Here is a 14,695-nt window from a genome sequence, read left to right as displayed (position 1 = left end):
CCTCCATGCAGCCCTGGTAGGCCGATGAAGGGATGACCTTCAGTTCCTTCGTCGCATTCTCTTTGATCTCCTCTATCAACTGAAATCTCCTTTCACGAAAAGGTAACTTCAATTTGGGATACAAAAAGAAGTCACACGGGGCCAAATCAGGTGAATACGGTGCTTGCACGATGGTATTTACTTAGTGTTTGGTCAAATAATCCAGCCCAATTTGGGCTCGGTGCGATGGCACGTTATCATCATGCAAAATCCAAGAACGGTTTACCCACATTTCCGGCCGTTTGCGACGTACAGCATCTCTCAAACGCGTCAAAACGGATAAAAAATATTCTTTATTGACTGTCTGACCCGATGAAAGGTACTCATGCTGCACTATGTCTTGACAATCGAAGAAAACAGTCAACATCACCTTCCCGATACTTTTTGATCATAGTATAGCTTAACACGCGTAACAAGCCGTTCATATCCCTTGTTAATAGCCAAAGCGGAACGTCCTCAGTATCTCAGAAAGTAGTGAAATACCTCGGCATTCAACTTCATTGCAGGCTTACGTTCTGGTCCCAGATATGGCACGCAGTTACCAAATCAACGAAGGTCACAGAAAATCTAGGCAGACTAATGGCATACCTCGGTGCACCAACACAGAGCAAAAGAGGCTGATCATGGCGACCACAAACGCAATACTCTTGTACGGCAGCGAAATATGGGAAGTTGGGCTAAACTGCAAAACCAAGGGCAAATTCACTGGAGGCAGGACAACGTACAACGGCACTCAGAGCTGCTTCGGCCTACCGCACTGTCTTAGGTGCGACAGTTTTGTGATCAGCAGCGATATGCCTGTCGACCTCATGGCCCTAGGACGAGTGGATGCGTGGGACTCGAGGAAAAACACGGCACCACTAGCACCGCGGACCAGAAATGTGGAAAAGCTGATGGGACACTGAATCGAGTGGCGGTTGGACGGCGAAATTCATTCCAAAAATAGTCAAATGGGCTCAAAGTTACTTCGGGGAAATGAACTATTTCATGATTCAGTTTTTCTCGGGCCACAGATACTTCCGGAAATACCTATACCGCGCGGATAAGGTAAGCGACCCCAGTTGCATATACTGCGAAACACCGAGTGATGACGCCGAGCACACGTTTTAGTTGCGACAGATGGCCCGTGGAAAGAGATGCTCTGAGGGAGCAGATAGGCGACATCGCGCCGAAAAATGTGATTGGTAAAATGCTTGAACGCGAGAACAGCTGGAATGCGGTTAAAAGATGCGTTGAAGACGTATTACAGGAAGAAGATAGGTTTCGAAACAGTACGACAAAGTGAAGTCTTACAGACAGAGACATAAGAAGACGAGCGTGAAAGCTGGCTTTCTGGGTGTTTGGCCGAGCTCCTCCTCCTATTTGTGGTGTGCGCCTTGGTGTTGTTCCACAAATGGAGGGACCTACATCTTGAAGCCGGCTCCAAACGGCAGATATTTTTTATGAAGAGCTATTATAAAAAACTTATTTCTTCATTTTGGTGTTTCACCAATCGGTGGATAGCTCTAGTCCATTTCAATATCCCCGTTCTGGGCCCTCCTGAAGGAGAACAGTTCTGGGAAGGGAGTCTCCCCAAAAGAGGAGAAGGAATTGTTTTTGTGACTACATAACGCAACGCAATAGACGACGGTCGCTGTAAGTGCGAAAGCATTTCGAACCCTGTCTCACCCACCACAAAAAAAAAAAAAAAAAAAAAAAATAGGTAACAGCACTCTGCTTTTGCGAAAAATCATATAAATAAGCTTCGTGAGTTCTGCAAGAAGGTAATTTTCGCAGATGAGAGTAAGTTTTATATTTTATGAATTGGCCACCAGGAGGCAGCATCCGCCACAGGTGATGGTTTGGGTCGCTGTAGCCGCAGATGGGCGTTCTCCAAATATTATCGGGAAAATATTCTGGAGGTTGCTTTGAAGCCGTGGGCAAACAAACATTTCGGTGGCAGACCATGGACGTTTCAACAGGACTCGGCACCGTCTCACAAAGCTCGAGGGAACCAAGAATGGCTAAAAAACAACGTTCCGAACTTCATAACGTTCCCTCAATGGCTTTCAAATTCACCAGACGCGAATCCGATGGACTGTTCTCTTTGGGACATTTCGGAGAGAGAGGTCCAAACTAAAGGATTCACCAGTCTCGAGGTGCTGAAAAAGACCATTGTATGCGAGTGGGCCTAAATATATGCAAGTCTCATTCGGGCAGCTTGCGATTCGTTTCTGGACCGTCTTAAGGCCATAGTTAAGGCAAAAGGTGGTCATTATCGAGAAAAAGTAAATTGATTCTTAATTTTGTATTATTTTCACAAATTTTTTACTTTGAATTGAATAAAAGAAATTTTTCAAACTAAATTGATGGCCTTTTTAATGGGTTACACTTCGAATGCCGGACCTTGTAGTTGCACTTAATTCTCGAGTTCATTCCGAATTAAGTCGTTGACCCCGTTTAACGCCACCGTCTGCCTGGGCAATTAGAAAATTTGGTACATTGCGGCTTTATTTTGAATTTTTGACTTCAACAACAAATCCATATTTTTTTACTCGAAATATGCCTCGCTAAAGCCAGTAAGAATTTACTAAGCTCTGATTTAAAAAAAAAACTTAAATTGTTTGAACTCCAATTCGTCCAGATTTCCCTCAGTGTGTGCCAGCGCCATTGCTAACTGCCACTCGCATTGGATATGCATTTTTTTCTCCTACATTTCAACGCAAACAAATGCATGACTGTTTGTCGTGTGTATGTATGTATGAATATACTTTATTCGCTTTATTCGCTTGTATTCTCGCATTTGGGGAATTGAAATGTAAGAAATGCACTTCGAATGCAACTGGCTGCGGCAGAGAAGCAACAATTCCAACAATAGCACAATTTGCTTTACGGGTAGTATGAATGTATATGTGTGTGTGTATGTATGTATGTATGTGCTGATAAGAATGGGATGCACCAACTAAAACTGGTTTTGTCCTTTGTCGGTGCTAAAAAAAAGTAGCCAAATATTTGTGCGGTTGTAGTGGTACTTTTATTAAATCTCTTTTTGCTTGCCATATCCGCCATTGTTATTTGCATTATTCTTGTTGATGCACTTGAATTGTCGAAAGTTTTATTAAAAACGTGCTTGCATAAAATTATATATAAAAACGTCAATGCCGGTGTGTGGTACTCAAGTTCTCTGACGAGCTCGTGTGTGTTTGGGATGTTGGATGTGTGGGTAGGTGGATATGGACTATATTTGCAGAGGTATACGCGAATTGGGAAAGTTTTTGATTGGCTGTTATTTGAGAGTGGCCAGAGACTATTTCGCTGTTCAACAACTGCGCGATTTCCTGTCCAGTAAGCCAAGTATTTTGGACGTGGCCTTAAGTTTTTACCAAAATTGGTTTATTTGCAGGCTTTAGTAGGAGTAGTTTAGAAGTTAAGTGAAAAAATTTTTTTTACAAAAATTTAATAAATTTTTGAAACTTATTCAATGAACTTATTCAATTTTGGTATGAAGTTTTTTAAGGGGAGAGCCTGCTTTAGTGGCTTCAAAAAATCGATTTTTTCGTGGATTTTTTTTTTCGGGAGGAAAGAAATATTCGATTAACACGAAACTTTCAGGTTTTATTGTTATATATTTCAACAGTCTTCTCAAATTTTTTCATTAAAATATATGCCATATTAGGCCTGGTACAAGCATTTTGCCGAGGCGCCTCGAGTATGCAAGTTAACGACAGACCACTTACCCCATTACAATGCTAAATGTAAACACAATTGAGAAAACATATTTTGCATCTTACAAATCCGCCAGCTCAGCATTATGCTGCTGCGTAATAAAAATTAATTGAAAATGAAATTGATATCTTTGACCAGGCTGATGCAATGCCAAACCATCATTGTGAAACACATAGATTTAAGTAAACAAATTGTAAAGATATAAATAAGGGAATTTATAGAATAAAGTTTAGTTTTTACTCCGTCTTCAGAGGAAGCACGTTTATTTTTTAAAAATGTTATTCCGCCAAGGAAAAACATAATTGGCGCCCAACGTAAAGGGCCTTGTTCTCCACTTCCACATCGAGCTCCGATTCAACTAAGCAGCTTCAGCGAAGTTACCAACAGCGACTCAATAGCAAAGAACAATAACAGCAACAATTTTGCCATTAACACCAGCAGCGGCTTGGCTTGCAGCTTTTGCAGCAACTCCCCGTGATAGAAACGACAAGACATTTTTGCCCGATTTGGCAGCGCTCCTTGTAGCGAGCATTTTCCTGGCGCAGCACGTTCTTCGCAGAAGAGGAGACACAAATGCACCGAACATAAAAAATGATATATGTAAGTTATACCATATACATATAATAAGTAAATGGGGAATACTCCCAGTGAAATAAAATATTCAAAATTATTATATTGTGAATATTGTAGTGGGGATCATAAAATTGAAAAGTGCCCTATATTATTTAAGAAAAATTTTAAGAAAAGTGAACAAAAAGAATAAAAAGTATTCAAAATAATAAAATATAGGAATGGCTGATTTAACAGTTGATTTAATGTAGTGGGGATCATAAAATTGAAAAGTGCCCTATATTATTTAAGAAAAATTTTAAGAAAAGTGAACAAAAGAATAAGATATAAAAATGGCTGACTTAACAGTTGATTTAATTACAAGATTGATTGCGGAGAGCACAATAAATTTAAGGCAGGAAGTTGAACGATTACGATCTCAAGTTGAGATAGATACTCGTAGGGTGACGGATTATGTGACTGAGTCTATTGACGAAAATATACAGTGCCAAGAATCTCTTGATGTTGTTAAATCCCTTCCAGATTTTTCAGGGAAATTAAATTCTTACGTTAGTTGGAGGGAGGCAGCACATAATGCTATGAGCCTGTATATAAGGAAAAGTAGAAGATACTTTGCAGCCCTTACTATTTTGCGAAACAAGATCACACAAGATGCGAATGACACGCTCACCAATCATGGTACGGTGTTGAATTTTGATGCAATAATTGCGCGATTAGATTTTGCTTATTCAGACAAACGGCCGATACACATTATAGAACAGGAACTGAGTGTCTTACGCCAGGGATCAATGACAGTTGTCGAGTATTATAATTTGGTCAATAGAAAATTGACCTTACTCATAAATAAAACAATAATGACTCATAGTAGCTCATCCGATATAGCCAAAGAACTTAATAAAAAGAATAGGGATCATGCCTTAAGAATATTTGTAACTGGTCTCAATGCACCTTTAAGAGACATAATATTTTCTCTCAATCCTCAGGATTTGCCTGATGCTTTGGCAAAAGCACAGGAACTAGAATCAAACAACCAAAGGGCATTATTTGCTAAAAATTTTGCAAATGAAAGAAGCAGAGCTAGGACAACAAATTATCCCAATAATAATTTGAGGTTCCCAACAAGGAATAACGTACCAAAACCAGAACCAATGGACGTAGATCCATCTGTCTCCAGGTCATACAATAAGAATTACAACCCTTTTGGTCAACAAGGTGGCAGATATTTTAATCAGAATAACAAACCCCAGACAAGTAGTTCAGGCAATGGGTTAAATACTACTCAACAAAGTTCAGGGCCTCAGAACCAACATATGCAAGGCTTCAAGAGACGAAGAGAAAGTAATAATAGCTTTCGACCGCAAGGAAAAACTCCTAAAATAAACAATTTAAATGAAGAACATTTTTTAGGGAAAAGGGGAACGACCTCCCCTACATCATAGTTTATGATAAACAACTCAATAAAGGATTGAAAGCACTGGTAGATACCGGAGCAACTTCTTGTTATATTAAGCAGGGAGTATATCAAAATAGAAATGAATTAGCCATTTATAAAAGAGTGAGAACTGTAAATGGTTATTCTATTATAAAATATTACCATATAATAAATTTATTCGGAGTTCGACAAGTATTCTATGAAATAGATAATTTGGATTCGGACATCCTTTTAGGATATAATTTTTTAAAGAAAATAGAAGCACGTATCGATATACGTAGCAACAAAATAATTTACAAAACAAAATATGAGAACGAAAAGGTGGATGAAAGTATGAATATTAACATCCATAAAGAAAGAGTAAACTCAGAGAAAAAAGAAAATGTTAACCCCTTGGGACAAAAAGGTCCTAAGGCGCCAGCAGATGATAGTACCTGCAACAAAAAAGAAAAGTATGAAAATAAAAATGAGAAAAAAGAAAATTTTAACCCCTTGGGACAAAAGGATCCTAAGGCGCCCGAAAAGAAAAAATAATAAAAAAATTAATTATAAAATAAACACTGTGGATCAGAAAATTTCTACAGCATATACCGAGGGATTTACCGGTAAAAGTATGCCATATAAATGTTTGTCTTTGGCACCTGAAGATCCTAAAGCAATAGCTGATGAATATTCAGGGATAACTATTCCATGAAAACTGAAAAAGGTTCAGATCAGGCATTCAATGAAAGTTTTGATGAAAACAGTGAAGACTCTCACTTAGTAAGAGCTTATAAAACTCCAGAAAGGAGAAATCAGGGTAAAAACCTTGAGGAATTTAGAATTTTAATAAAGCAGAGAATAGTGGAAAAACACGCAAATATTGATACAAGGTTTCCGTTTAGAACAGATGTAAGAGCGGAAATACGAACAGAAAATGAAAAGCCGATATGGAGTAAACAGTACCCATATCCTCTGTCTGTGAATTCTTTCGTAAATAAAGAAATTGGAAGATTATTGAATGAAAATATTGTAAGGCCTAGTAAAAGTCCTTATAATTCACCCATTTGGGTGGTATCAAAAAAAGGTACTAACGACGACGGTTCACCAAAATTTAGAATGGTGATAGATTACAAAAAATTGAATGCTCATACTATTCCCGATCGCTATCCCATCCCGGATACGAATATAATTTTGTCAAATTTAGGGAAATCAAGATACTTTTCAAGCATTGATTTGGAGTCAGGTTTTCACCAGATTTTAATGTCGGAAAATGACATAGAAAAAACAGCTTTTTCCGTTAATAACGGAAAATATGAATTTTTAAGAATGCCTTTCGGTCTAAAAAATGCTCCCAGAATATTTCAAAGAGCAATGGACAATATATTGCGTGATCAAATAGGAAAAACATGTCATGTATATATGGATGATATAATAATTTTTTCAGGAAGTTTAGAGCAACATATGAAGGATTTGCAAATGATAATTGAAATATTAAGAAGCGCTAATATGAAAATTTCTCTTGAAAAATCTAAATTTTTCAGAACTGAAATAGAATTTTTGGGTTACATTATAGCTCAAAATACAATTAAAACAGATCCAAATAAAATTGAATTAATGCTTAATTACCCGCTACCCAAAAGTTTACGGGAATTAAGGGGGTTTTTAGGTGTTACCGGTTATTACCGGAAATTCATTAAAGATTATGCAACGATTGCAAAGCCATTGACAAAATACTTATCCGCAGAAAATGGCAGAGTCTCTAAAAATATGTCAAAAAAGGTATTAGTGAAAATTGATGAAGCAGGGATATCTTCTTTTAAAAAGCTAAAGAAAAGTTTAGCATCAGCAATGGAATTGACGCAACCAGATTATTCAAAAAAGTTTGTGTTAACTACTGACGCATCGAATGTTGCAATAGGCGCAGTCCTTTCTCAAGAAAATAAACCCATTACTTTTGTTTCCAAAACTCTTAATAAAACAGAAAGAAATTATGCAACAAATGAAAAAGAGTTGTTTGCGATTGTATGGGCACTGAAGAATCTTCGTAATTATCTTTATGGAGTAACTAATCTTGAAATTCACACGGATCATCAACCGTTAACATTTGCATTATCTACGCGCAACCCGAATTCTAAAATGAAAAGATGGCATGCTTTAATTGAGGAGTTTTCTCCAAAATTTGTATATAGGCCAGGCAAAACGAATGTTGTGGCTGATGCATTATCACGCCTTGAAATAAACAATTTGTCAAGTGAATCAGAACATTCAGCGGAAAGTAGCGAAAATGATCAAATACAGGAAACATACAAACCTGTAAATCAATTTAAACAACAAATTATATTATGTAAAAATAGGTTCACTATACATGAAATGATAGAAATTTTTGGAAGAAAAAGACATTTGATTGAATATGATACAGTTGAGAATCTACTTACTATTTTAAAAGAATACATAAAACCTAAATTGGTAACAGCAATACACTGCACAGTAGAGGATTTGTATGAGATACAGCGACCTCTAAAAGAAACATTTCAAAATAAATTTGTATATACTAAGCTATTTCCTATGGACATTCCCAATAGGGAAGATCAAGCAGGTATAATTGAGCAAACCCATAACAGAGCGCATCGAAATTACAATGAAAATATAAAACAGATAGAAAAACTATACTATTGGCCAGAAATGAGAAAGAAAATGAAGGAATATGTACGCAATTGCATAACGTGCAATAGGAACAAATATGATCGACATCCGAAAAAAATTCCAATAAAAGAGGCTCCAATTCCAGAAAAAGAGGGAGAGCAGCTTCACCTAGATATTTTTTATGCTCAGGGGTTGAAGTTTATCACATGTATTGATGCTTATTCAAAATTTTTAATATTAAAAAATATAGAAGACAAATCTAATATTGAGGAAAAGGTTTTAGAAATTCTTCAAACTTTCCCAGATGTGAAACGAATAACGTTAGATAATGAGCCAAGTTTTACAACACCTCAATTCAAATCGTTAATGCAGAGATTAAATATTGAAATATATTTTTGCAATCCAAGGCATAGTATTACTAATGGACAAATTGAAAGAGTTCATTCTACGATAATAGAGATAGCTAGATGTATAAAAGAGGAATACAACATAGTAAGTGATTTAGAAACAGTTCTAAGAGCTGCACAACAATATAATATTACAATACATTCCGTTACAAAATTCCGACCAACAGATATTTTTCATAATAAAATAGATCATGAAAAATTACATGATACTCTTGAGCAGGCGCAAAAGAAAATGCTTGCGATTCATAACAAAAATAGATTAAATAAGGAATACCACTCTGGTCAGGTAATATATGAAAAAATTGTAGGTGAAAGAAATAAGTTAAAGCCCAGATATAAGAGACAACAAGTAAAAGAGAACTTAGCAAATAAGGTAGTAATTAATAACAGAAACAGAATAATACATAAGGATAACATTAAAAGTTAAAATTTTTTTTATATTATTTTATAGGAAATGTACTTGGGGTATTTTTTCATACCTTTTATTACTCTCATCCAGGCGGACATAATCAATTACTCAAACGATGAATATATTTTAATACAGAATGAACAAGCATTGCTATACGAATCGTTTGGAAGCATTTTCCATGTTACAAATTTAACATATTATGAAACTTTATATAATGAAGAAAAATTATATTTTTTACAAGAAAAAGAAAAACATTCTTATTCTACATCGGACTTTCTAGAAATAGAATCAGAACTCCAAATTATAGAATCTTCTTTAATTCAATTGGAAAAAACTAGAAAAAAGAGAGGAATTAATGAAATAGGTACAGTATGGAAGTGGATAGCAGGCACACCTGACCATGACGACTACATTTTTATTTCAAATAAAATTAATGATTTAATTGAAAATAGCAATAAACAACTAACGACAAATTCTGAAATATTTAAGGAAATACGACGTTTAACGAATTTAGTAAACAGTATCACAGGAATTTCGCATGAAAGAATAATACGTAAACAGAGAATTAAAATGATAATATATGAATTACAAAATATTTTGCAAACTATTACATTAGCAAAAGGAGGAATATTAAACTCACATATACTTCATACAGATGAAACAAGAGAAATAATTCAGAACGAATTACAAGCAGTAACCTTGACAGACTTATTAGACGTTTCAACATTTAAAATCATACAAAAATCAGATCTAATTATATTGTATATTAAATATCCCAAAATAAATAATATTTGTACGTTATTTGAAACCAGACCAATATCACAAAATGATGGGAAATTAATAATTGAGAATGAAGTAGCATTATGTAATAACACATTTATATCTATTGAAGAATGTAAAATTGAAATAAGTAATATTTTTTGTAAGCAAAAATTACAAAATACATGTTTTATAAATTTGTTAAATAAAAAGCCAGCTAATTGCACTAAAATCAAAGAAAATAATAAACAAATAGATAAAATAAGGGGCTATATTAGTTTCAGGGAAACATACAGTTAATAAAATTGTAATAAATGGTACATATTTAATAACTTTTAATACAAGTGTGAATATAGATAACAAAACATATGAAAACCCCACAGGAAAAATTGTAAAATTTATAAAACAAAATCATTTTAAAAATTATGAAATACTTGAATTTGTAAACTCAAATGACGACACTTTAAAGTTCACTAACATAAATTTCTTAGAAAAAATTGGAAATTCGTATATTGAAAATCCCAAATCAATGTCATTATTGACCTTCATGTCACTGGCAATAATAGCATATACAGTTCATAAATTGATATTGTTTATACAAATGAAAAAGCAAGAAAAGTTCCAAAGAAATCAAGAAAAATTATATTTTGAGTTGCAAAATAAAATAAATATTCTATCAAAAGAAATTGTTGAATCGAGGGCGATTCATTTTAGAGAAGGGGGAGTTAACGACAGACCACTTACCCCATTACAATGCTAAATGTAAACACAATTGAGAAAACATATTTTGCATCTTACAAATCCGCCAGCTCAGCATTATGCTGCTGCGTAATAAAAATTAATTGAAAATGAAATTGATATCTTTGACCAGGCTGATGCAATGCCAAACCATCATTGTGAAACACATAGATTTAAGTAAACAAATTGTAAAGATATAAATAAGGGAATTTATAGAATAAAGTTTAGTTTTTACTCCGTCTTCAGAGGAAGCACGTTTATTTTTTAAAAATGTTATTCCGCCAAGGAAAAACATAATTTGCATGTGTCGTGCGGCGGGAAAGATGCAGGTCGCAATTTTCATCTGAAACCAAAAACCCAAATAAAAATTTATTTTAGTATAGTATAGCTTCTAGTTAAACCAGGTAAATTAAACAAAAAGTGAGAAATTCAACAACTTTTCGCTAATTAAAACAAAAATTCATTTTTTTGGAAAAACAAATTCACTTTAGATTGTTTAAAAAGTGGGTTACACATAACTTTCTTAAGGTTTTTTAGGTTCAACTGGAAGAGAATTTAATTCCGAATGCAATCAATGTTATCTAGTTTCGATAGGACATTTAACTTTTTCCCTATCTTTCCCGCCAATTAGTAAAAATCGTAAAAATAGAAAACCGAGAAATCGCACTTCGAGCGATCTGTAACTCCGAAAATATTTTGAATTTGCTTCTGAAATTTTGAGGACACATTTTTGGATAGTTTGGGAAGACATTTATGCAAAAAATAAAAATCGATTTTTTGAAGCTTCTAAAGCAGGCCCTCCCATTAAGTTAAAAATACTCTGGTTCTTTTTAAAGTTTTCGTCGTTTTCGTAATTTTCTTAATTTTTTTTACATTTGTTTATTTTTCTTTTATAATGTTTTTTAATTTCTTTTTAAATGTTGTTATATTGTTTTTAAATTTTTTGGCAATGTTTCGTTTTATTTTTTTTTTATAATGTTTTTTCATTTTTTTTTCATTTTTTTATAATACATTATACATTATAAAAAAAAAAAACAAAAAATAAATTTGTTTTTTTATAATGTTTTTTAATTCTTTTTTAATTTTTCAATGTTTTTTAATATTTTTTACATTTTTTTAATGGTTTTTTATGTTGGTTTGATAATGTTTTTTTGTTTTTTTTTTTGCATTTTTATATAATGTGTGTTTGTTTGTTTAATTTTCTTGTAATGTTTTTTTATTTTTCTTTCATAATGTTTTTTAATTTTTTTATGATATTTTTTTAATTTTTTATAATAGTTTTTTAGTTTTGTTTTTAAATTTTTTCATAATGTTTTTTATTTTTTTTTGGCATTTTTTATAATGTTTTTTTATTTTTCGTTAATAATGTTTTGTAATTTTTTATATGGTTTTTATTTTTTTTTTAAATATTTTTATAATGTTTTTTTTTTGTTTTATAATGTTTTTTAAGTTTTTTTTTTATTTTATTATGTTTTTTTAATATTTTCATTATGTTTTTTAATTTTTTTTAGGTTGAAATACTTAAAAAAAAATTGTTTTGGAAATTTTTTCATATTTTTGTTAAAATTTGTTTGGCAAAATTCATATTTTTTTTATCTATGAGAAACATTTCGAGGATAGATATTTGTTTTACATTTTTCATTGATAGCTGGACTTAGCTTAGTAATCCCTATAAGTTTTATACTGGGATCCGATTAAGGTTGCGAAAAATACTGCCCTCGCGAAGCCCTATACGTGCTCGTGAATAATGTCCATTTGCAAATCGATCAAAGCATTTGTTCACGCCCCTCCTTAACAAATCATCATCGCCGTAGCTGTACTTCCAATTGTCGTTACAATTATCGAATTCGCATTCACTCTCTCTCATCAGTGCAGTTGTTGTCGTCGCTATTGTCTTCGCTGGAGCTCTCGACGCCGTTCGCATCCTAAATACTTGTCGCCATGACCTTTCCGGCCGATACGATTGTTTTCGTCTTTATTGGAGCAGATTCACCGGCAGAAATCCATTTTTTTGATTGTTGCTCTTGTTGCTTAGGTTCTGATGTGTAATGAGGAATCCAGGTTTCACGTCGACAAATCGACGCAAATATTCTCTCGGATCTCGCTTAAATTGCTCCAAACACTGCTTCGAAGTTAGCAGCCGCATCCGCTTATTGTTGCTTGTGAGCAATCGAGGCACCAATCGGGCCGACAACTTTTCATCGCCAACTTTGATGTAAAATATTAATTGCCATTCCGGTCGAGTCACCTATGACCTCTGTTACTTTGCGCATTTTCGTTCGTCGATCAGCGAGAATCACTTCACTTGGACTTTTTAAATGATTTCTCGGTAACCCCCTCTGACGGGCGTCCTAGTCGCTCTTCATAAGAAACGAATGTTCGCCTACCTTTAAATTCGTTGAACCAATATCTAAGTGTGGCCATAGATGGCGAAGAGTCCCCTTAGCTAGCATCAAACTTTGCTTTTATCTCCCGGCATTTTTCCCCAACCAAAAACAAAGAGCGAATTTTCGAACGATGCTGCTCTTTTTCCATCTTAGCGAAAATCACGAAACACGTCTAAATCGAACAGCTGCCAAATCCGAACTAACCCATCAATCAGTCTGAAATTTGTTTTGCCGTTGTTTGATAGATGGCAGTACACGATGCTAACACCAACTACCCTCAGGAACGCCTTCTCTCATCAAACACGGGCACTTATTGAACCGCCCTCGTAGTATTATTCATACTAGCTACTAGCTATGTTTTTGTTGATTGCAGCAGCGCGAAACTCCATTCACAACAGTTGGACTGCAATGCCACCAACACAGCAGCAAAGGATGCGAATACCCAGTGGAAATTAGTAGCAGGTAATAATGTCTAACTTGTAGCTCATTTCTCGTGTAGTGGTTTCGCAAATTCCATGACGAGTTCTCTTTATTTTAATAAAGGCATGACTGACTCATGGAGGCAAGAATTTAAAATTTATATTTCATGTCAGGTGTGTGGTATATAATTTAATATTCATTTAATACAAATTTTTTGAGTTTAGTATATGGGAAATAGCTTCTAAATACTTAAGGACACTATTATTTAGGTAATTTCGTTTTAATTCGATTTTAAAGATTATTTAAAGTATATATTTTTTTTGTTTGTACGTCAATGTTTTTTAAATGGTAGTTCAAGTAATTCTTTTCAGACAATTAATAAAAATCAGCAAAAACATTTTAACCTAGATCTGAAAGTTAAAAGCTGAAACATGATAAAGCTTTAAAATTAAAATTTTTCAAATCGTACAACCGAAATTGTATGAAAAGTATGCTTTACCTTTAGGTTTCTTTGTAGTAGATCTCTCGTAATAAGCCTGCGTCCTTTGCTGATCTAAGTGAGCTCGAACCCCGAGAGACATTCTAACTTCTCATAATGTAGAGCTCCTAGGCATTTCATTCGGGTTCTAGCTGATGCAGAGCAAGAACAAAGAAGGTGTTTTTGTTTGTTTCTTAACAATACAAAAATTTTATAATCTTCCTAAAACTTTCTATAAATGACTTTTTCTTGCAGCATTAATCCTTTTCGAGATGAGAATTCCTAAAAAAAGGTACTCCTTTCAAATTTAAAATTTAAAATTGCGAATATCTGTCGAAATAAAAGAAATTTTCGAAAATTGTTCAGCACAGTTATTTAGCACCTTAAGTACTACAAAATTACAAAGTTTAAGAAAAATCTGTAATCCACCTTTCCTTTCCTATGGAACTGCCTATAAAGCAATGGCGCGGAGTGGTTCGTAAATATATTTTGTTGAGGTCTGCCCGTTGAGGTGATGCCCGTTTGCAAATCGATGGAAAAATTATTTATTTCAAACTTTTTTATTCCAAAAATATCTTTTTATTATTTTTTTTTTTTCAAAAACATTTTTCTTGAAACATTTACAAAAAAAACAAAAATCCAAAAATTTTAGAGAAAAAAACAAACAATTTGTCATTTCAATACTTTAACAAAACAAAAATTATTTAAAAATAAAATTTTATACGA

The sequence above is a fragment of the Anastrepha ludens genome, chromosome 6, assembly GCF_028408465.1.
Source record: "Anastrepha ludens isolate Willacy chromosome 6, idAnaLude1.1, whole genome shotgun sequence".
NCBI lineage: Eukaryota > Metazoa > Arthropoda > Insecta > Diptera > Tephritidae > Anastrepha > Anastrepha ludens.
Note: the sequence above shows the minus strand (reverse complement) of the source record.